General features: G+C 42.8%; 1 protein-coding gene across 1 annotated transcript in view; it reads left to right on the top strand.

Moving 5' to 3' along the window:
* STPG2 (sperm tail PG-rich repeat containing 2) overlaps positions 1 to 16,725 on the top strand; it is an 873,622-nt gene extending 856,897 nt beyond the window's left edge. Inside the window, exon 14 of the mRNA XM_030190712.1 lies at positions 16,496 to 16,725. The gene's annotated coding sequence lies outside the window, so the exon portion shown is untranslated. The remainder of the gene's footprint in view (positions 1 to 16,495) is intronic.
* Positions 16,726 to 21,950: the final 5,225 nt, after the last annotated feature.

Here is a 21,950-nt window from a genome sequence, read left to right as displayed (position 1 = left end):
GGGTAATGCTGTCCTTCTAGGAGACCTCCCTCCTCCAAGGTAGCACAGGGGCTACCAGACTGGAGGTGGAACTTCTCTACATCATCCATGTAGGTCTCCTCTATGTGCCTCTCTGCCTCCCTCAGCTCCACCAAGTCTGCTACTCTAGCCTCAAGAGAACGAACCTGTTCTCTGAGAGCTAGGAGCTCTGTGCATCGGGCACACACGTTAAAAGCTTAAAGCTCTTTAATAAAAGGGCCTCAATGTGCAGTAACTATAACTGTATTAAGCATTGCCACAAGTGCGTAACTTCAATCATATATTCAGCACCGCTATTTCTACAAGTCACGGCACTGACTACATGCTAAGCAGGGACCACTCCAGTACTGTTTATTTAGATTTAGGCCAGCTATTTAATAAGCTTAAACTAAGGCTACCAACTGGATCCAGATTCGCAGGATAGGGTTGATCCAGGCCTGGGTTTATCCCAGTGCATGCTGGGATTTCTGGATTTGCTTTTCTTAGGGAATGCAATGGGGAAATCAGAACTGCAAATCTCTGCATGCAACGGGGCAAACCCAGGACTGGATCAACCCTGTCCTACGAATCTGAATCCAGTTGGCAGCCTTAGTTTAGGGCCATTCCCAACCCAGTCTTTGAGGCATATCTAGTCCCATCGGGGTTTCAGGATATCCACAATGAATATGCATAAGTTAGATCTGCAGGCACTGCCTCAATTGCATGCAAATCTAACTCATGAATATTCATTGTGGATATCCTGAAAACCTGATAGGACTAGGTGTGCCCTGAGGACTGGGTTGGGAATGGCTGGTTTAGGCTAACCAAATAGCTGGCCTAAATCTAAATGGACAGAACTGGTGTGGTGTAGAGATAGTGGTGTTGAATATGTTTGAAGTTAAGTACTGGTGGCAGTGCTTAATATAGTTACTTCACCTGCTTGATATAGACCCCCTATATCTTTTAATAATGGCAGTTGTGTTTTAATGAATGTTTCATGCTTCATAAATGATACAAAAAGCTATAAGTCATTTGAGAGAAATAAAGCAATCCATGAGAGTGATGCATACGGGTGACCAAAGACACTAAGCCACCTGAGGCATGCTAATGTTCACAACATAGCACTGCTTGCCATACCTTATTACTTGATGATGATTCTTAATTTTAAAGCCATGAAACAGACATGATGATAAATTATCAAATCTGCTTTCCTACATGCATGATAATGTATATATTCATAATAAAGTGTTGTTATTGCTAGGGTAATTAATAACCAAATTCTGTGCACTGGCTATGACTAGAACTAGTTTTCCCTAAATGCAATGGTAGCACTTCCCACCTCACTATTAGACCCAAAAACCATATTATCTACATTTCTCTAGAAAGTTTATGGGAAAGCTGCCATTAATGCTGAGGTATAGACACAAAACATTCCCACAGCACATCCTTACATTCTGCTAATATGCTGAGATTACAATGCTTAAGAATCTCTGTTGTGCGATTGTTACCATGGAAACCACTGTAATCACAAAAATAGGGCTTTGACTTTATTGCCTGAACAATTCAAATGAAGCATGGTGACGGATGGTCCAAACTAAGTGAATGTCCGTAACAAAAAATACATCGTATTACCGAGAGGAAGAGCATTGCAAATGAAATTAAAAGCAGAAGAATTAATGATAAACCGTAAAAGAAGCAGGCCTTCTTTTTCTATGAGGACTCCTTTTACTAAGCGGCAGTAAGCACAAAACGGGCTTACCACTCACTATATAGGAAGTACCGCCGGGCTACTGCAGCAGCCCGGCGGTACTTCCTACTTCTAGCGCGCTTTCATTTCTGGCGCTACAAAAATGTATTTATTTTGTAGCGCCAGAGTTTGGTAAAAGGGGCCCTTAATGTTTCATTTGTGTGACTTACTATAGTCAAAAGAACCGTATTAGGCTGACATAGTGGCAAGTGCTGTTCGTTACCATATGAAAGACCCGATTTTTGTTCCTTGAGCTTGCTGGGATGTTGTTGAGGTAGCAATCACAGCACTTGGAGAAGAAAGAGAGTCTCAGATCTTTGCTCAGTGACAACATGCAGTGGCCATATTTAAGGTCCATATTTTCCCGATTATGGAGAAAGTCATTGCTTGTGGCACCGTACTGAGGACTGTCCCTGCAATGGCTCATCCGAGTTGGTACTACAAAATAAGAGACTGAACAGGTAAATACTAGAATCTCTACAATATACTGTTCCATTATTTGTTAAGGTTTCCACATGTACTACAACTTAAAATCACACACAAAAAAATCTCAACAGGGGCCCCTGTTTTGCCCAAGCTGCACCAGGGTAATACTGTGATTCTAACTCAGAAGATAAAGCTGGCTCTAAAATGGCTCAGTTATCTACATGCATAATGATTAAACCACCAACTAAATTGGCTGTGCTGAGCCCACAGAGACACATTTATGAGCCTAGTGCTGAAAATTAGTGCTACGCTCGTAACCTTTTTATCCCTGCCCCAAATCCACCTCTGTTGCTACCTACTATTTATGCTCCTAAATAAGGAGTTTAGTGAAATTTTGAGTGTAAAGTTTTGTACTAATCCCTAGTAAGTTTTCAGAGGACATTAGGAGTATAAATCCATTGAATATCGGATCCATAATTTTGTTCTTGTACTGAGCAAAATACAAAAATGTCAGAGACACACATTTCCCAAGGCTGACATATTCCAATTTACTTAGTTCAATATAAATATTTTTCTATCGTTGCTCTCTGTGCTTTTTATTTGTCCAGCCACATTGGCCTGTTTTTTTCTTTTCTTTTTCCTTCTGTTTTTTCTGAAGTCTCAGTTTTCTATTTACTTCTCTCACATCTTTCTGAACTAAGGTTGCCAACTAGATTCAGATTTGCCTGACAGGCTTGATCCAGTCCTGGATTTACCTCATTCTTTGCGGGGTCTTGCTTTTCTTAGGAATCCTTTTACTAAGCTGCGCGAAAAAGGGCCCTGCGGTAGCCGTTTTTCCTGAGCGCCGGAGCCCTTTTTACCACAGCTGAACCCCCCCCCCCCCAAAACAAAAATGGCCACGCGGTAAGATAACTCTTACTGCGTGGCCATTCGTTGGGGAGCACTTACTGCCACCCATTGAGTTGATGGTAAGGGCTCCCACGGTAACCTGGAGGTAACCGGGCAGTGCGTGGTGATTCCTGATTACTGCTGGGTTAGCACTGGGCTAGGAAAAAAATTTCCCGGAGCATCGAAAATAGTGTACTCCAGCCAGAACTACCTACCGGCGGCCACGTTGGGCGGGCGGTAGTGCTGTTTTTAGCATGCAGTAAGCCTGAGTTGGGCTTACCACCACTTTGTAAAAGACTCAGGGAATGGAATGGGCAGCTTGGAACTACAAGTCCCTGCATGCAAGACTTAGTATGGATTACCCCCCCCCCCCCCCAAAAAAAAAAAAAAAGAGAAGGGAGGAGAAACAGACAAAATTCCCAGTATTACAATAAAAATTGAAATTTACATGATGAAAAACAAGAAGTCAGCATAACGAAAAAAATAACTTCCTAAAACGAAAGAAAGAGAATTCAGTTTGAATGGAGGAGGAAGTGTATTTCAATACCTCACAGCTTGAAATGAGAAAACTATTAAAATGTTTTTGATATTGAACAGTATTTGCTGATGGAAAATTTAAAAGCAGAGCAATGTTTTTACAAGAATTTATTTTAGAAAGAAGAGGAAGGAGAGATCTGCACATATAAATTGGACCCATTCTATGAAGGGCTGTAAAGACCATAGTACAGAGTTTGAAAAAGCAGTGTGCTCATATAGGTAGCCAAATATGGAGTTGCTCATTGAACACAATGAGCATTGAACATTAGTTTTGCTGCTGTATTTTGAAGAACCTGTAAATTTATAAATGATCTTTCTGTACTTCCAATGTACAAGAGATTATTGTAATCCAAAATGGATAATATAGTAGCTTGAATTAGTATATTAAGATGTTCAGGCGAAAAATAATTTCTGACACGTTTGACCAAGTTCAACTTGTAGAAAACTCCCTGAGATACTTTTTTATAATTGTTCTTTCATTGTCAAATTGGAGTCTAAAATTCTGATCTTAATATGCTCATCTTAAAAAGAGGTAAAGAGAGGGCCAAACTAAAGGCCCTGTTTACTAAGCCGCACTATAGGAGCGCTAACATTTTAGCGCGCACTAAAAGGTTAGCGTTCCTACAGCACAGCTTAGTATACAGAGCCCCAAATAAATTGTGTCTTTTCCGTGTTTAGATTGAGATTAACTTGGGCAGCTTGTCAGGCAAATCTGGATCCAGCTGGCAACCCTATTCTGGGGTCATCACCCCAGTCTTGTCCTCTCCCTAGCCTTCCCACAGAGATGGGTTTATTACTTTTTAAAAGTACTTAAGTAAAAAGTAAAAGTATTGGCTTCAAAAGTATTTAAGTAAAAGTAGAAAGTCTTATCCAAAAAAATATACTCAAGCAAAAGTAAAAAAGTACAACTCTTAAAACTACTTTTTTATTATAAAGTAAAAAGTATTCTTAACAAGTCAGACCACAGAATTACTACTACTACTACTACTATTTAGCATTTCTATAGCGCTACAAGGCATACGCAGCGCTGCACAAACATAGAAGAAAGACAGTCCCTGCTCAAAGAGCTTACAATCTAATAGACCAAAAATAAATAAAGTAAGCAAATCAAATCAATTAATGTGAACGGGAAGGAAGTGAGGAGGGTAGGTGGAGGCGAGTGGTTACAAGTGGTTACGAGTCAAAAGCAATGTTAAAGAGGTGGGCTTTCAGTCTAGATTTAAAGGTGGCCAAGGATGGGGCAAGACATAGGGGCTCAGGAAGTTTATTCCAGGCGTAGGGTGCAGCGAGACAGAAGGCGTGAAGTCTGGAGTTGGCAGTAGTGGAGAAGGGAACAGATAAGAAGGATTTATCCATGGAGCGGAGTGCACGGGAAGGGGTGTAGGGAAGGACGAGTGTGGAGAGATACTGGGGAGCAGCAGAGTGAATACATTTATAGGTTAGTAGAAGAAGTTTGAACAGGATGCGAAAACGGATAGGGAGCCAGTGAAGGGTCTTGAGGAGAGGGGTAGTATGAGTAAAGCGACCCTGGCGGAAGATGAGACGTGCAGCAGAGTTTTGAACCGACTGGAGAGGTGACTAAGTGGGAGGCCAGCAAGAAGCAGATTGCAGTAGTCTAAACGAGAGGTGACAAGGGTGTGGATGAGGGTTTTGGTAGAGTGCTCGGAAAGAAAGGGGCGGATTTTACGGATGTTGTAAAGAAAGAAACGACAGGTCTTGGCAATCTGCTGGATATGAGCAGAGAAGGAGAGAGAAGAGTCAAAGATGACCCCAAGGTTTCGAGCTGAGGAGACAGGGAGAATGAGAGAGCCATCAACAGAAATAGAAAATGGGGGGAGCGGGGAGGTGGGTTTGGGGGGGAAAATGAGAAGCTCGGTTTTGGTCATATAGTATGTTTACAAGCAGCAGTACTGTATTGTGAATATTGTGATAAGGAAGAGGCTGTCCTACCCTGCTTATGCCCCTAGAGGGCGCTGTTCCCCTAAAATGTCCAGGGAGAAGGGCTGGGTGAGTTGCTGAAGGGAGCCAGTAAGGGGAGGTATAGATGGAGGTCGCTAGGACCGGGGAGAGTCCTGGAGGTGGAAACAGGTGCAGCAGGTTATGGGCTGGGTCCTGTTTGGCCATTAACCACTTAAGACCCCACCTGAGTTGTGAGGAGGGGAGGAGAGCTGGCAGCTGAAGAAGAGGGCTGGTAACTGAAGCAGGAGGGATCCCCATGAGAAGTACTGGCTGTGCCCTTTGGCCTGGGGGGGGGGGGAGAACTGTGTGTTCCCCAAGAAGGAAGCTGGCTGGGGTAAGAGGGCCCTAGAGTATCAAGAATAAGAACTATGTGTTCAAGGAGGTACTGTGTGTCCCAGATGAAAAGACTGTGTGTCTAACACAGGGAAGAGAGACTGTGTGTCTAGAGCTGTGTGCTCCAAGGAGGGACTGTGTGTCCAGGGACTGAGTTAGTACTGAGCCCAAATGCCTGTGTGAGAGGGCTCAGGGGGAAGAATATTGAACTGTGCAAGAAGAAATGTTTAAAATGGAAGATTGCACTGAGTAGGAAGAAATGAAGTGGTTAAGCTGGAAGAACTGTTTAAGCTTGTGAAAGTGTTTTAAGCTAAAAGAAGTGTGCCCCAGAGGCTGGAATAAAGATGTGTATGAAAATAGCCTGATTGGTAAGACCTGACTATGTTTGCCTTTTGAGAAGCAGGTCACCCTGAGCAGAAAAGGGTAGTAGATTAATTTGCATAAAATCTACATATTGAGAACCAGCTCACCCTGAGCGAAAGAGGGACCTGGGATCCTGAGGTGGGAGCTTCATCATCTTCACAATAGCCTCATCATTTTCACAAATCCTGAGGTGGGAGCTTCATCATCCTCACAATAGCCTCATCATTTTCACAATATGTACATATCAACTTGTGATATGTCTAGATCTCTGAGGGTACAATGGAACAGAAACATAAATGGAATTACAAGTTTAATAGCTTTTTAACAAGCTGGCCAAAAATCTGTCATTCTCCCCCCTCCCCTACCCCCACGAAGTGTGATGTCTGTTGAGGTTATTGAACAAGTTGGACACATCATTATTTTAGTCTTTCTTATTTGATATTTTTACTAAATGCTAAGTTAAGGCCCAGCAGGAGCTGGTGTTCAAAATGGTCATCAGTCATTTTACCTCTTTTTCAGCTGAACAACTGGCCAGCAACACTGCCTGTAACCTCCTTACCAACCCCCAGCTCCATCCCTGTCTCTCCTTCCTTCCCTTGCCTCCAGGCCATTCTTCTATCTCCCATTGCCTCGCTTTCACCATCTTTTTAATCTCATTTCCATCCTCATTCAACCCCTTTGTTCCCTTTGTTCCCTTTATCCTTCCTAGTCCCATCCGTCTTCTGCTCTAGACTGTACCCTTCCCTACCCCTTGAGTCACATCCAGCTTCTCTCCTGTTCCCCTCCTCCCAGTCACATCTAGTCCCTGGCTTGTTTCTCTGTCCCTCCTATTTACTTCCAACTTCTACTGTACTCCCGACCACCACCAGTCACATCCCTACTGCTCTGTTCCCTTCCCTACCCCTCAAGTCATATCCATCTTCTGCCTTGTTCCCTTCCCCTCCTAGTCACATCCAGCTTCTACTGTGTTCTTTTCCACCCCCTCACTACTACTGCCATTCACATCCAGCTACTGCTCTGCTCTTCTTCCTCCTACACCCCTAAGTCCCATCCAGCTATCCCCCACCCCCATCCTGTTGTCCAAGCAACCCTCCTTCCCAGTTTGTTGGAAGTAAGCTGGGCTATGATAGAGAGGCTCCCGTGGTTCTGAAGCTCCCTTAACAACGGCAGCAATTCCTACAGGCTGCCTGCACCTGACCCTGAATTCTTCTTTCTGCTGCATTCTTCCCAGACCGAAATAGGAAGTGGCATCAGAAGGGGATGGGATGCAGCAGAGAGGTTTCCAGATCAGCTGCAGGGAGCCTATTGGAATCACTTCTGCAGGAGAGAGGGAGGGAGCTACAGATCTGCGAGAGCTGTTATGAAGAGGCTGAGTCAGGCAGGCGCAAGCTACAGCTTTCACTGGGGGTACAACAGAGATTTTTAGGGATGCATTAGCACCCCCGTAGCAATGCCTATGGTACTCATACAATAAAAACACTGTATGTGACTGTTAGAGAATGTTTAAAACGCAAAGGAACACAAAACAAAACCACGTGCCAACCTAGAAAATAATCTCAAGAAACTCCACCATAAAACTAAAATAATGGCGCCAAAAAGAAAGTGTCACTGCCAAACACAAAAATAACAATAATGCCACTCCATTCAAAAAAACATCATAAAACTAAGTAGCTATAGTCACACCAAAAATAAAAATAGTATATTGAAGGACATTGATAGCAGAGTTAAAAACATACACTCACCAATAAAATACCGCCTGGTACTCAAGCCAGCGAACCCACTGCTTCCAATTACAGAAAGGAAACAAACTGACCCATTGTACATAGAATATTAAAATATGTAGATGGCAAGGAGCCTGGATGAGTCTCCCGCACCCTCCATTCTGCCTGTAAATGCAGTGACTGCAGGCCAACATACCTGTAAATGCAGTGACTGCTGGCCAACATAAAATGGAAGAGCTTAACTTTGCAGGATCCAAGTCCTCCTTCCACAGTGCAAACCCATATACCAGGGCTAGTGGGGCCTTCCTCCAGTGATGTTCGCCAACACATTGCCTGCCCTACCCTTCCCCCCACGCATTAAAACTGAGTATGTGTGTGGGGGGGAGAGCAGGGCAGGCAACGTGGAGGTAAACATCGTGGAGGAAGGCCCAGGCACCATGACAAGACCCAACCATGCCTACCTGCTGCACCAAGGCTCCACAGCACCCCCGTGGTCCGATTTCTGCACCAGACCTCCCAGCAGGATGACTTTCACCACATGCGGCAGAAGCTTCTGGCAGGTGATGTGACATCAGATGCTGGCTTTCATCTGATTGGGCCCGAATTTCCAGTCCAAGCTCAATTGTTTTTGGGACCTGAAATTCGCACTCAATCAGCTGCAAGCCACATCTGAGGGGGAGAAGCAAAGGTAAGGAAAAATACTTTAAAAGAAAAAAAAAACTTTTCTTAACTGTACTTCCTTACAAAGTACTGAAGTACAGCTTATTTGTAATGAGTTACAAGTAAAAGGTGTTGCAGAAAACATGTAACTCAAAGGTAAAAGTACTGACAATTGTTCTTAAGTACTGTAACAAAGAACTAGTACTTTGTTACTACCCATGTCTGATCTCCCACTCCCTGTTTATCTCACTCTTTCCACCGCAATTCCTCTATTCTGTTTTTACCCATTGCATATTACCCCATATCCACCCCCTATACTCATTCCCTCAGAAGTCTTCATCTGCTTTCCTCTGTTTCTCATCCACTCACCAGCTCCAGCTTTTGACTCCAGTCTCTTTCCTCTGACCACCTTTGCAATTCTATTCCTCTAACCAGTGACCACCTCTCTTTCATCTCCTTGCCAATACACCTTCACGGATACTCCCACATGGTACCAGTATGCCCAGCATCTCCCCTATCTCTCTGCCCCCCTTACCCATCCAGCATCTCTAAATCTATTACCTCCCTTTACTATGTTCTTCCCCCCATTCAGCATCTCTCCTTTCTCTCTTCTTACTCTTTCCCAATCCAGAATCCCCCTTTTATTTAAGTTTGCAATCAACACCGCTGGTGCTCCATTTCCAAACTCTGGCCTTGGAACTTAAGCTCAGGCACTGACAGTGATGTACCAAGGGTGGGGCAGTGTGAGCGACCATTCAGGGTGCATGCAATAACAGATTGCATTGTGATGTGGCTGGCAGGGAACTAGCTTTTCTCCTCCCCTCTCCCCGCAGGTGATCTGGCCTCTCTCAACCTCCATCCCCTGCACCTTTTAAACCCTTCAGTTCTTTGCTGGCAGTGCTCGCTCTGGCCCCAGAACCTTCCCTCTGATCTGTCTGAGGGAAGGTTCCCAAATAGGCAGGACCATGTCACAGGGAAGGATCAGAAGTGTTTAAAAAGTACTTGGTGGTGGTGGGGATTGACAGACCAAATTGCCTGTGTAGGGGAGGGGCATTCTCATGGGTGTCAAATATGCTAGGTATGCCACTAGACACCAACAATAAAAGCAAGCAAAGAGGCTCAAGACCTACTGCAGTCCTGCCTCTCTGACAAAGACTTCCTGTTTCTGAAGGGCAGTGATGTATAAGGGTCTTGAGTGCATGCATGTACCAAAGAGCCCTGAGTTTACTTCTTTTTTTTTTGGGGGGGGGGGGGTCTCCCTGCTACTTTTCCAGTCTTTCCCTTTTCCCTTTGATGTGCCACTGGCATTATCAACAGGGTCTCTTGCCCTCATTAGTGTGATGAAGTATAGAGCAGACAGATTTCAATAGAAATGTTTGTAAGTTATTAGGACTGCTTGCCATATCTTAATGGGCAGTACTACAGTATATTTTTCAATATGACATTATATTTTGCCTTTATATAATGTATTCAAGTTGAAACTTGTGAAAAGTCATTAAATTAAAATAGTGCATCAAGCTCCAGCTCTTGCTACCTTCAAATCTAGGCTAAAAGCCTACCTTTTTGAGGCTGCTTTTAACTCCTAACCTCTATTCACTTGTTCAGTACCCATGTCTGTTTTATAATTCCCACCTTAAATAATTCCCTTATCCCTTATTTATCCTGTTTGTTTGTCTTGATTAGATTATAAGCTCTGTTGAGCAGGGACTGTCTCTTACATATTAAGTGTACAGTGTACAGCGCTGCGTACGTCTAGTAGCGTTATAGAAATGATAAATAGTAGTAGTAGATCCCCCTTTCCAGGACCAAGCAGGAGTCAGAGGAAGAGTGTCTGATCAGAAGATCTCTGGCCTGTGTTTAGGTGTGTAAGACTATGAACATGTTGTTCTTGTCCAGTTGTGGTCTAAAAAAAAAACAATAAAAACAAAATGAAAATTTAGAAAAGCCAAATGAAACAAAACAAAAAAGCCTGCCAATGCACAGGAACTAAACAAAATCAAATTTTTTGCTTACATATTTCTCATACAAAGATAGCTTAACCATGTGTGTAGGGCAATGGAAAGTGCTCTAATAAGTGTTCACACAAATAAGATGAGTTTACTATTTTATATAGGCACTGATGTGAAATATTATCACTCATCTCCTTAAGTTTTGTGGAACATTTTTTAATATCTCAGTTGGGTAACATGAATTTATCATAGAAAGTCTTGTAAGCTTGTATTGTTTAGCTTGTAATGTCATTTCTCTTAACAGTGTAACACAATATAATGTACTATTTAGAATGACAGTGAATATTGGGGGCACTGAATAGTGGGGGCTACACATGAGCAGGCTGGTCAGTGGGGCTTATGCAGGCTCAGCAGATATTCAGGACTGGCTGAATATTGGGCCAGGACCCACCTAAGGTTTTTAAAAATTGAAGCCCCCCCCCCCCAAGTCTCCAAGCCCCCGATGTGTCACATCTCCTCCCTCTCCCCCTCCCAACCCATAGCCACAAGCCACTTCCCCTCCCCTCCCCCCAAATGCCACCCATCCTAATCCCCCAACCCCCTCACCTCTCAGTAGTTCAGATACCTTGATCCCTGGTGGTCCAGTGGTGGTCATTGGGGCAGGAGCAGAGCCCCCTCACTCTGGCCCCTTGCAGCACCTTTGCAAAATGGCTGCCGTGACCTCTGGAGGGGCCTATCTGAACTACAGAGAAGAGAGGGGTGAGGGTTGGGGGTTGGGATAGATGGCATTTGGGGGGGGAGGGGAGTGGCTTATGGCTGCATGTTGGGAGGGGAGTGAACACGTTGGGGGTGGGGAGCTTCAATTTTTAAAAAAAGCTAATGCGGTTCCAGGACAGGCCCAATATTCAGCCGGGGTCCACATAAGCTTAAGTGGGTGAATTTACAACAGCTTTTTTAGCTGTCCTAAATTCACCCACTTAAGCTTATGTGGGTGTCAGTTGAAATTACCGGCACCCACATAAGCCCTGGATCCTCCCCATCATGCCCCCTGGCCCGCCCCTGACCAACCCACTTTTGGGGGGCCAGTCAGTGTCGATATTCAGCGGCACTGCCTGGTTTCGTGCCACTGAATATCGGCGGTTGGATGAGGACAGGCGATTTAAGCAGGCCAGAGCCTCTCCAGCCCACTTAAATCACTCTGAATATCGGCCCATATATCTTTTAGGCTTAATTCCTACTATTAATTTTGACACCAGTTTCAGAAGAGTTACGACAAACCAAGTCCACAATACACGCCTTACAGCAACTTCTAGGATTCATTTAAGGCTGCCAAATTTATTGTTAACTCGTATTCTATTGTAGTGCCTCTGATCCATTTTTAAATAGTAATATACAATCACTTGCTTATTAATAATAAGAAACTGCATAAGAATAAAGCAACAATTTATCAGTCATCAGTTAATATACAGTTAAGAAAATCTGTCAGATCTCTAAAGAAAAATGTGCTATATTAAGATACAAGCAAAGAAACGGAATATGACCTCTTCAGAACCAGCAAGAGACACAAAAATACCTTTGCTGTTTTTCTGTCTCTATATTACGATACACCAGATTAGAGAAGTTACATGGTTATTATTAGGGCTCTTAGGTGGCCATGGGAAGGGCTAAAAAATATCATTCTTACTGTGGAATGGTCTACTCCCTGTGGAATCACTGTGGCAGGCTGGGGACCAAATTGGTCAGTGAGGTGGCTGACCAATTTGGTCCCCAATGCAAATCTCTCTCAATGCATATTCATGAGAGAGATTTGCATGCGGTGGAGGAGTTGCCTAGTGGTTAGGGTGGTGGACTTTGGTCCTGAGGAACTGAGTTCAATTCCCACTTCAGGCACAGGCAGCTCCTTGTGACTCTGGGCAAGTCACTTAACCCTCCATTGCCCCATGTAAGCCGCATTGCGCCTCCCATGAGCGGGGTACAAATGTAACAAAAATAAATAAATAAAATGCAGTGGAGGCAGTGCATGCAAATCTCTCTCATGAATATTTATTGTGGATATCCTGAAAACCTGACTGGCTGGAGTGCTTCCAGGACCAGGTTTGGGAACCACTGGATTATTGGATGGGTGTGTGCGAAGAGTGGTTGGAGTAGAGGAGTTTTATGAAAAACTAGGGCTAGGGGGATTGGGCATTAAGAATGTGCTTACATCGTACAGTAACATGAAAATATCAGTAACATGTACTATGTTATTTTATATCATTTGAAAACCCAAAATTCAGTAGCCAACTTGAACATTTAAGAAAGAAAAAAAATATTTGGAATGTATTTATTTATTTAATTTATTTATTCATTCTTATATCCCACAATTATCCCAAAACAGGTTTCGTTCAGTGTGGCTTACAATTATAACAATTAGAAAAATTACAATTAGGTTATAAAAATTATATATCAGTATTAATATATCAGTGACAGATTCAATTAACCATAAGACTTCTTGAAAAGGTAAGTTTTCAACTCTTTTCTGAAATTAAGGTAATTTGCAATACTTCTTATGTCCTTTGGCATCGAACTCCACTATTTAGAGCCCAAATAGATGAATCCAGCAGTGTTAATAGTCTTATAAATTAAGAGCCCTCTTTATTAAGCTGCGCTAGAGGCGCATTAACATTTGTAGCACCTGCTCAGTAGGCGCTCACAATATTCCTATGGGTGCCTACACAGTTAGTGCGCGCTAGCATAATTATTATAATCAAAGTGTGTTAAACAGGACTAGATCACACGTAAAAATCATCGCTAAAACAAAATATGCTTAGGCGTATTCTATAAAGTGTGCTTAAATTTAGGCGTACTATATAGAATTAGCCTAAATTTCCATGCGGTTTATAGAATACACTGAGTGCCCATCTGCATGACTAAAATGTAAATGCCGACGCCTATATTATGTATGGACTGGGTGTATTCTATAACAACATGCCTAGGTTTTAGAAACATCCGCGACCTGCCCATTCCATGCCCATGACCATGCCCCCTTTTCAACTGTGCGACTTAGAATTTAAATGCATCACGTTATAGAATACGCTTAGACAGTTCTGCACGTCAATTCTAATTAATGTCAGTAAGTGCTTGTTAAGTGGCAATTATTGGTGCTGATTGGTTTGTTAAGTACTTAAGTTGTGTGCTCAAATCCAGAATACAACTGGATTTGCATGTTCAGCTCAATTCGCGCTATGTAGAATCTGGGGGTTAATGCGTGAATAAAAATGCACTATTCACTGCACAAGCACAGAATCTCTTTCTGTATAGGCATGACAATGTGCACTAATTTGCACAATGAGTGCATGCTGTGTTAGGGGGTGGGAACTGGGCAGGAATGCAGTTAGCATAGGCACTTAATCATGTACCGTCACTTATGTAGTGAACGTGGGTACACTTACCGCCTCGTTAAGAGGTGACAGTGAGTGCATCCTCACTAATTGTAAATAGTCGTAACATGCGGTAAAGGACTTTTCAGTATGGTAACTGCAGGAGACAACATAGTAACATACATAGTAGATGACGGCAGAAAAAGACCTGCATGGTCCATCCAGTCTGCCCAACAAGATAAACTCATATGTGCCACTTTTTATGTATACCTTACCTTGATTTGTACCTGTCCTTTTCCGGGCACAGACCGTATAAGTCTGCCCAGCACTATCCCCGCCCCCAACCACCAGCCAAGCTGGACATACCCTGAACAGCTACCACGCAACCTCTCTACTTACCACACATTAATATTTGCTGTTAAAGCATAGTAAGTGCCAACATTTACTGCATTTTATTAAAAAGATCCTTAAGTGTTATATGTTGCCAGTTGTTGGCATTCACTGATTGTCTTTTGAGTGAATATTGCTCTTATTTGGAGACCTGGCAGCAATGAGGTGAGAGTGAATGGGCATCACTCTCACCCCACTAGACACCAGTGACTCTTGGTAAACTAGGGACTGTGTTGGAGGATGAGAGAAACAGACTTGGTGAGGGACAAGAAGGAATGAGAGAGAGAGGTCTGACAGACAAGGGGGTGGAGCAGAGAAAATGGAGTGTTGGGAGAGAAGAGGAGAAAAGAGTGATCGGGGAACATAGAAGGAGAAAGGCAGACTAGGGGCAGGAGCACACTTACCCCTGGATTCTATATATCGCACCTAGTGTTCTGTGCCAAAATCGAACTATATTCTATAACAATGCCCTTAACTTAATTGGCTTAACAAGCTAATCAATGTTGATAGGTCTTAATGAGCAATAACGAACACTAATTGGCAATAATTAGAATTTACATGAACAACTCACTAAGTGTATTCTGTAATGCACTGCACCTAAATTCTAATGCACACATCCAAAAAGGGGTGTGGTTATGGGTGGAGAAATGGGCATTTTGTGGGCGTTCCAAAATTTACACATACTGTTATAGAATATGCTCCTGTGTGCCTAAATCTACACGCTGGCATTTACACCACGTTTCCCTTGATGTAAATGGATGCACATTGTTTTAAGCGCTGTGATATTGACTAAGCGTATTCTATATACAGCGCCTAAATATAGGCACCACTTACAGAATATGCTTAGCTGAAAATTTATTCCTTGTGGAGTTTTCAGGTACCCTATGTAGAATCTGGCCCTTGAAGGGCAATTCTATAACTTCAGGAAAAAGTGCCACTTACTCTCAAGCACCCTAAGAACTATTCTGTTGGGGCTCATGTAAGTGGCTTAGCACATAATTGCAAGGGGGTGTACACTTAGGTGGAGCATGGGTGGGTCATGGGCATGCCTCCTACTTATACACGCAACTTGTAGAATACTATAAGCTGTGTGCATTGCTTGCTGTAATTAGGTGCACCCACTTACACCTGCCATTGTCTTGACATAAGTGGGCATGCGTATTTTTAGGCATACCAATGCTGGTTTATGCTAGTATTCTATATCAGAATTTGGGTTCCCAGATACCATTATAGAATAGGTGCTCCCCTTGCTGTATCAGGGGGTCCAAATAGAGGTTCTCAGTTACAGAATTGCCTCTTAAAGCTTTGAGAGGGAAGAGACAGGAATCTACTCTGGAAAACACAAATTCAGATATAGGATAGGGTAGAAATGGCAATGCCCAGATTTGGGGGAAAGGGGTCAAAATTGGGGGGGGGGGGGGGGGAGAGGATAGGGCAGGCACATTCCAATTGTTGAGTAGGGGAGAAATCATTGAGATACCTGCATTGGGTGGGAGTGGGCACTCAGATTGTGTGGGAGAGCAAGGACTTTGAATTCAGGAAGGAGGAGAGAGAAATATGTGTGCAGAGGATGAAGACTTGGAAACTGAGAGCCAGCTTCACAAAGCTACCTTGCTATTAACATTTGCTTTAAATTGGTTCTAGACAGTCTAAAGCAAACTTTTAGGTAGCTAGGAGTGCACAAAGGGGGTTTCCATGGCTCTAACGTGTACCTTATATGGTGTTTAGCCCTGCCCAATGCATCCCAGAATGTACCGGTCAAGGCCTGGGCCGCTGCCATTTTGTTCCAGGCAGGCCCGAGGCAAAAGGGGGGAGCCATTGCTCCTGCCTTCACCTTTTTGTAAGGTACAGGGAAGGGCGGAGTGTGGGTCAGGTGGAGGTGGGAGGGAGGGAGTTTCCTCTTCCTCTTCCCCATCACATCAATATTTGAAATCTCCCATCTATAAAACTCTCAAAAAAACAGAATATATAATGCGGAACAAATATGCAAATGATTTAATTATATGCTAATGTGGTGCAGAATTATCACTGAATCTTAAAACATTATTGCAAAATGTTCTAACTTTTGTTGCAGAACCTGTTAGCTAATGCATAAAAGCTAGGTAATGTGGTTCTTAGAAAGATTTCAGTTACTGAATTAGATTTTCTTCATTTTCTTCTGCACAGGTATTGTCAAATATTTCTATACATTAATGATTTGAGCTACACGTTTCCTTATGAATGACCTGTATTTTAGTGAAGTTCTCCATCAGCTGCTCTGAAGAAACATGATATCTCTTACATCCTCAACAAATAGAAACCTTTCTCTTGCAAATCAACTTATTCACTTTTTTGGTGCACCATTTTTGCTATTACTGGAGTGTTTCATAATCTACTGTTTGACATTTCTCCATCCAACAGTCTAATGCTGAATAAAACAATTTAAATGAAAAACTAATCTCTGCCTTTTTTGTTCCCCCTTTGCTGTATCTATCAAGGTGGGTTGCAATAAAATAAAATAACAATTACACATAAGTAAGACAGCTGTTGCTTACCAAAAAATAAAATATGAAAAAAATTAAAGAACTATATGTCATTAATAGGACAATAAAGGAAAGAAAGAAGAAGAGATGGGATATGTGGAGGGGCATTTTCGAAAGGGATGTCCACGTTTTGATTTGGACTTCCAAAACGTCCCGATCCAGGGGCGAGGAAACAAGATGGATGCCCATCCTTCATTTCGAAAATACTGTCAGGGACGTCCAAATCCTTAAATTTGGTCATCCTTAGAGATGGACGTCCCTAGACATGGACGTTTCTGATTTTCAGCGATTTTCGAAACCAAAGACGACCATGTCAGAAATGACCAAATGCAAGCCATTTGGTCGTGGGAGGAGCCAGCATTTGTAGTGCACTGGCCCCCTGAAATGCAAGGACACCAACCGGGCACCCTAGAGGGCACTGCAGTGGACTTTCATAAATTGCTTCCAGGTACATAGCTCCCTTACCTTGTGTGCTGACCCCCCCCCCCCCCAAAACCCACTACCCACAACTGTACACCTCTACCATAGCCCTTACAGGTGAAGGGGAGCACCTAGATGTGGGTACAGTGGGTTTCTGGTGGGTTTTGGAGGGCTCGCTGTTTCCTCCACAAACGTAGCAGGTGTGGGGGGGGGGGGGGGTGGTGCTGGGTCTGCATGTCTGAAGTGCACTCACCCACTAAAACTGCTCCAGGTACCTGCATACTGCTGTCACGGACCTGAGTATGACATCTGAGGCTGGCACGACATTTTTAAAGATGTTTTTTGAGGGTGGGAGGGGGTTAGTGACCATGGGGGGAGTAACAGGAGGTCATCTCCGATTCTCTCTCTGGTGGTCATCTGTTCAGTTCGGGCACCTTTTTGTGCCTTAGTCGTAATAAAAACAGGTCCGGGTGAAAACGTCCAAGTGTTCATCAGGGACGTCCTTTTTTTCCATTATGGGTCAAGGATGTCTAAGTGTTAGGCATGCCCCCTTGAACTTTGGCCGTCCCTGCACAGAGTGCAGTTGGGAACATCCAAAATCGGCTTTCGATTATACCGATTTGCACGTCCCTGGGAGAAGGACGTCCATCTTCCGATTTATGTCAAAAGATGGACGTCCTTCTCTTTCACAAATTAGCCCAATAGTAGACAAGAAAAGACTCATTGCTAGCCAGCAACCTGACCAGCTCTATGAACCTCCCAGGAAGAACAAAGTAAAATGATAGGCCTTCAGAGTGGCACTAAATTTCAAATAGGATTGCTCAGACCAGATGTCAGAGGGAAGAGAATTCCAGAGGAAGGAAGCAATGTAAAAGAATGTGGAATAACGTGTTGACTCTAGTCGCGAAACAGTATTCAGAGGCAGAACACAAAGCATGGGAGGGTGTTTACAGGGTAATAAGAGAGGACAGATAAGAGGGGATCCCTGAATAGAGAACCATGTGAGTTAAAATTAAGATCTTATATTAGATACAATAGCTAATGGGGAGCCAGTAGTTTTGAGTTAGAAGAGGAGTAACATGATCATATCAATGGGCTCGTGAAAGCAGTCATATTGATGTGTTTTGGACAGTAACCTTTTCAGGAGAATGGCAGAGAGCCCAACATAAATAACGTTGCAGTCATTGTCCAAATAGCTACGAAGAAACTGGATGTAACGTAAAGATAGAGAACAAGACGTAACAACCGTCAATGGTGAATCTAAAATTACCCCAAAATATTTAATAGAATCCACTAAGGTCAGTAGGGAACCACAGAGTAAAGGCACCTAATCCTTTGAGCATGCAAGAAGCTTCCTTCATATAATGAAACTGAATGTATGGTCCATATCTAATTCAGGTGGATGGGCAGTCAGAATTTGAGATGAAGTTGAATCTGAACTCCAGAGTATTTATGTCAGAAAATTCAGTACCTAGGGTACTGGAATAGTTTTGATCCAGAAGAGATCTTAGGTGATTTAGCTGATCTTCATGCTTCTGACCTTCTGAACAGATTTTTGACCAATGCTTAAAGTTCAATGATTTTGTAATTGCTATGAGGAAAAAACACTGTCTAGGTAACATACTTGAGTGGATTTCAACAGTCAAAAGGCGAGTTCATGAGAGAGGTAAAGAGAACTAGTTCCTTGAGATCTGGTATGGAACATAGACTCCCATCTTTTTGGGTATCAGGAAGTACCTGGAATAGAAGCTCTAAATGTGTAGAGAGTTAAGTTGCACTGGACTGTAGGAGATGAGCAGCATCCTCCTGCAGCATTTCTATATAGCCTTGAGGCATCAGAGACCAAGGCAGAGGCTGATCTGGCAGTAGAGTTTAAAATCTGAAGTGGTAGCCTGTTTTTACAATGCTGAAAACATAGGAATCTGAGGTGACCTATTCCCATTTGTGAAGAAAGAATTGATCCTAATTCCTTACAGGTAGAGCAGAAAATGTATTGTAGAGGGGTACTGTCTGTGACTGTTGAGAAAAGTCAAAAAGGAAATGAATGGTTGCTTTGATTGAGTTGGTATAACCTGGTTTGTTTAACACTGGTTGCCTGTTGAGAATGGTAAAATATTTTCTACAGTAAAACTAAATTACTTAACTGTAGCATGTGTTCTCCATGGACAGTAGGATTCGAATCCTCACAGATGGGTGATGTCATCTGATGAAGTCCAGTGCAGAGAAAGCTTCTTCAACTCAAATTAATCTGGAAGCTTTTGAGAAGCTTCAACACACTTGCATGTTGTTTGCCACTCATCGTTGTCGTATGTGACCTCTATCAGTATTTAATATTGCTTGGAACAGAAGGCAAAACCTTAAGCCCCCAAATTTTGTTTTAATTCTGGCCATTTGTAGTACACATATTGCTCAGTAATGCATACTATTTATCAACAGTCCACTATTGAAGAATAGTGCATACTATTGAGCAATATCATGCACTATTAATGATATTGCCCTGAAATAGGAAAAATACTAAAACAAAATGAAAAGTCCCATAAATGACAAAGGAAATTTTTTTTAAAAAATGAACATTTTTGGCCAAACACAGAAGAATGCCCACCCCCTAGCAATCTAAGAGGAAAATGTCTGAGGCTTGATTTCCATGTGTCCCTATTCTAGACTAGAAATGAGGTACCTTTCTATTCTGAGGAACAGTGAAGAGATCTATTATGGATGTACTCCATGTATAAAATCATCTGAATCATTCTTGAGTCCATAGACCACTCATGTAATTATAGTGTTCAGCTCAGTTTCTACGCCAGGACATTGTCTTTCCCTGCACATCCCTACTGGATATATTTCTGAACATCCAAGGAAATGTTTATGCTGTCATCCTGTTTATACTGTCATCCACTATCACACAGCATATGTATTCAATGAGCTAGGATTGTTATGGATATAATGTACAGGTCTGGGGTTGGTCAGATACAATATACTGCATCTAATCCATCATTAATATGTGATATCCAGATTGTGTGGTCATGCCATTGTTATGGATGGGGGTTTGCAGTGGGGTGGACACTTTCAATTGCTCACTGTAACACCAATTCACTGAAGCAAAGCTAGTTATTCTATGTGTCTTAGGAAACAACCATTGAATAGGTTCTGTCTCTGTATTAGGCAAATAAATATGTCCTTTTTGAAACTGCTTGTTGGCTGGTGTGTCCATAGGTCTGGAGGAAAAGGAATGTGAATATCCTCAGTGATGGTAAGGTTGCTACATGATTTACATGGTCTATACACGGCCAATCTTGGTGATCGGGAACAGTAGTGAGTGCCGGGATGCCAGTGCTCTAAGGGTGAGGCTGAACAAGGGCTACGTGAAGAGGACACTCAGTAGAGCTATAGCTGCTGAATTTCCCTGTATTAGATTAAATGGCCACTGCCATGAATGATTATAGCCTCACTCAGCACTTTGACTATGTCTCCACTATGTTTACTGATGCGGACATGTACCACATGATATATCAGGCTCAGAAACAAGTAATGGGTATTTGCTGTGCACTACTTGCATCAGAGAAGGAATAGAGGTTCGCTTCCTAGTCATTTTTTCAATGCACAGGTGAATGTGACCCTGGGCTGAATAAAGAAGTGGTGTCTGGGGTCTGTGTGACCAGATTGAAGAGGGCAGACCCACAGCATATTTGACTTGCCTCATGGCTAAACATAGAAAATATAGGCAGATAAAGATCACATGGCCTATCCATTGTGCCTGTCCGTGCCATCTATTCTCCCTATCACTCCATTAGGGATCCTATGTACTTTTCCCAGGCTCTCTGGAATTCAGATATTATGTTTTGTGTCCATTACTTCTACCAGGAGTCCGTTCCATGAATTCATCACCCTTTCCTTTGAAGAAGTGCTTCTTTAGGTTACTTCTGAATCTGTCCCCTTTCATCTTCATCCGAAGCCCCCTCGTTCCAGGCCTTCTTTTCAATTGAAATAAACTCGCCTTCTGTGCATTTATGCCACACAGGTATTTAAATGTCTCTATCATATCTCCCCTCTCCTGCCTTTCTTCTAAAGAATACAAATTGAGACCTTTAAGTCTGTCCCCAAATGCTTTATGACAAAGACCACTGACCATTTTAGAGCTGCCCTCTGGACCAACTCCATCCTGTTTATATCTTTTTAAAGGTGTGGTCTCCAGAATTGTACACAATATTCTAAATGAGGTCTCACCAGAGTCTTATACAGGGGCATCATCCCCTCCTTTTTCCTACTGGCCATTCCTTTCCCTAGGCACCCAAGCATCCTTCTAGCTTTCGCTGTCACCTTTTCTACCTGTTTGACCAACTTAAGATCATCACACATTTGATCACACCCAAGTCCTGTTCTTCTTTCGTGCACAAAGGTTCTTCACCGCCTAAACTGCATTTTCTAACATTAAATCATAGTTGCCAAATTCTGAATCATTCTTCAAGCTTCCCTCCTCATATTATCCACACTCTTAGGGATGTCTGCCCTATTGCAAACTTTGGTATCATCTACAAAGAGGCAAACCTTACCAGACAGCCAATCAGCTTTATCACTTAAACAAATGTTAAAAAGCACTGGCCTGGGAACTGAACCTTGCAGCACACCACTGGTAATATCTTTTTCCTCAGAATGAGCTCCATTTACCACTACCATTTGTT

This window comes from Microcaecilia unicolor, chromosome 2 (genome assembly GCF_901765095.1).
Source record: "Microcaecilia unicolor chromosome 2, aMicUni1.1, whole genome shotgun sequence".
Classification (NCBI taxonomy): Eukaryota; Metazoa; Chordata; class Amphibia; order Gymnophiona; family Siphonopidae; genus Microcaecilia; species Microcaecilia unicolor.
Note: the sequence above shows the minus strand (reverse complement) of the source record. Positions and strands in the feature narration are given on the sequence as shown.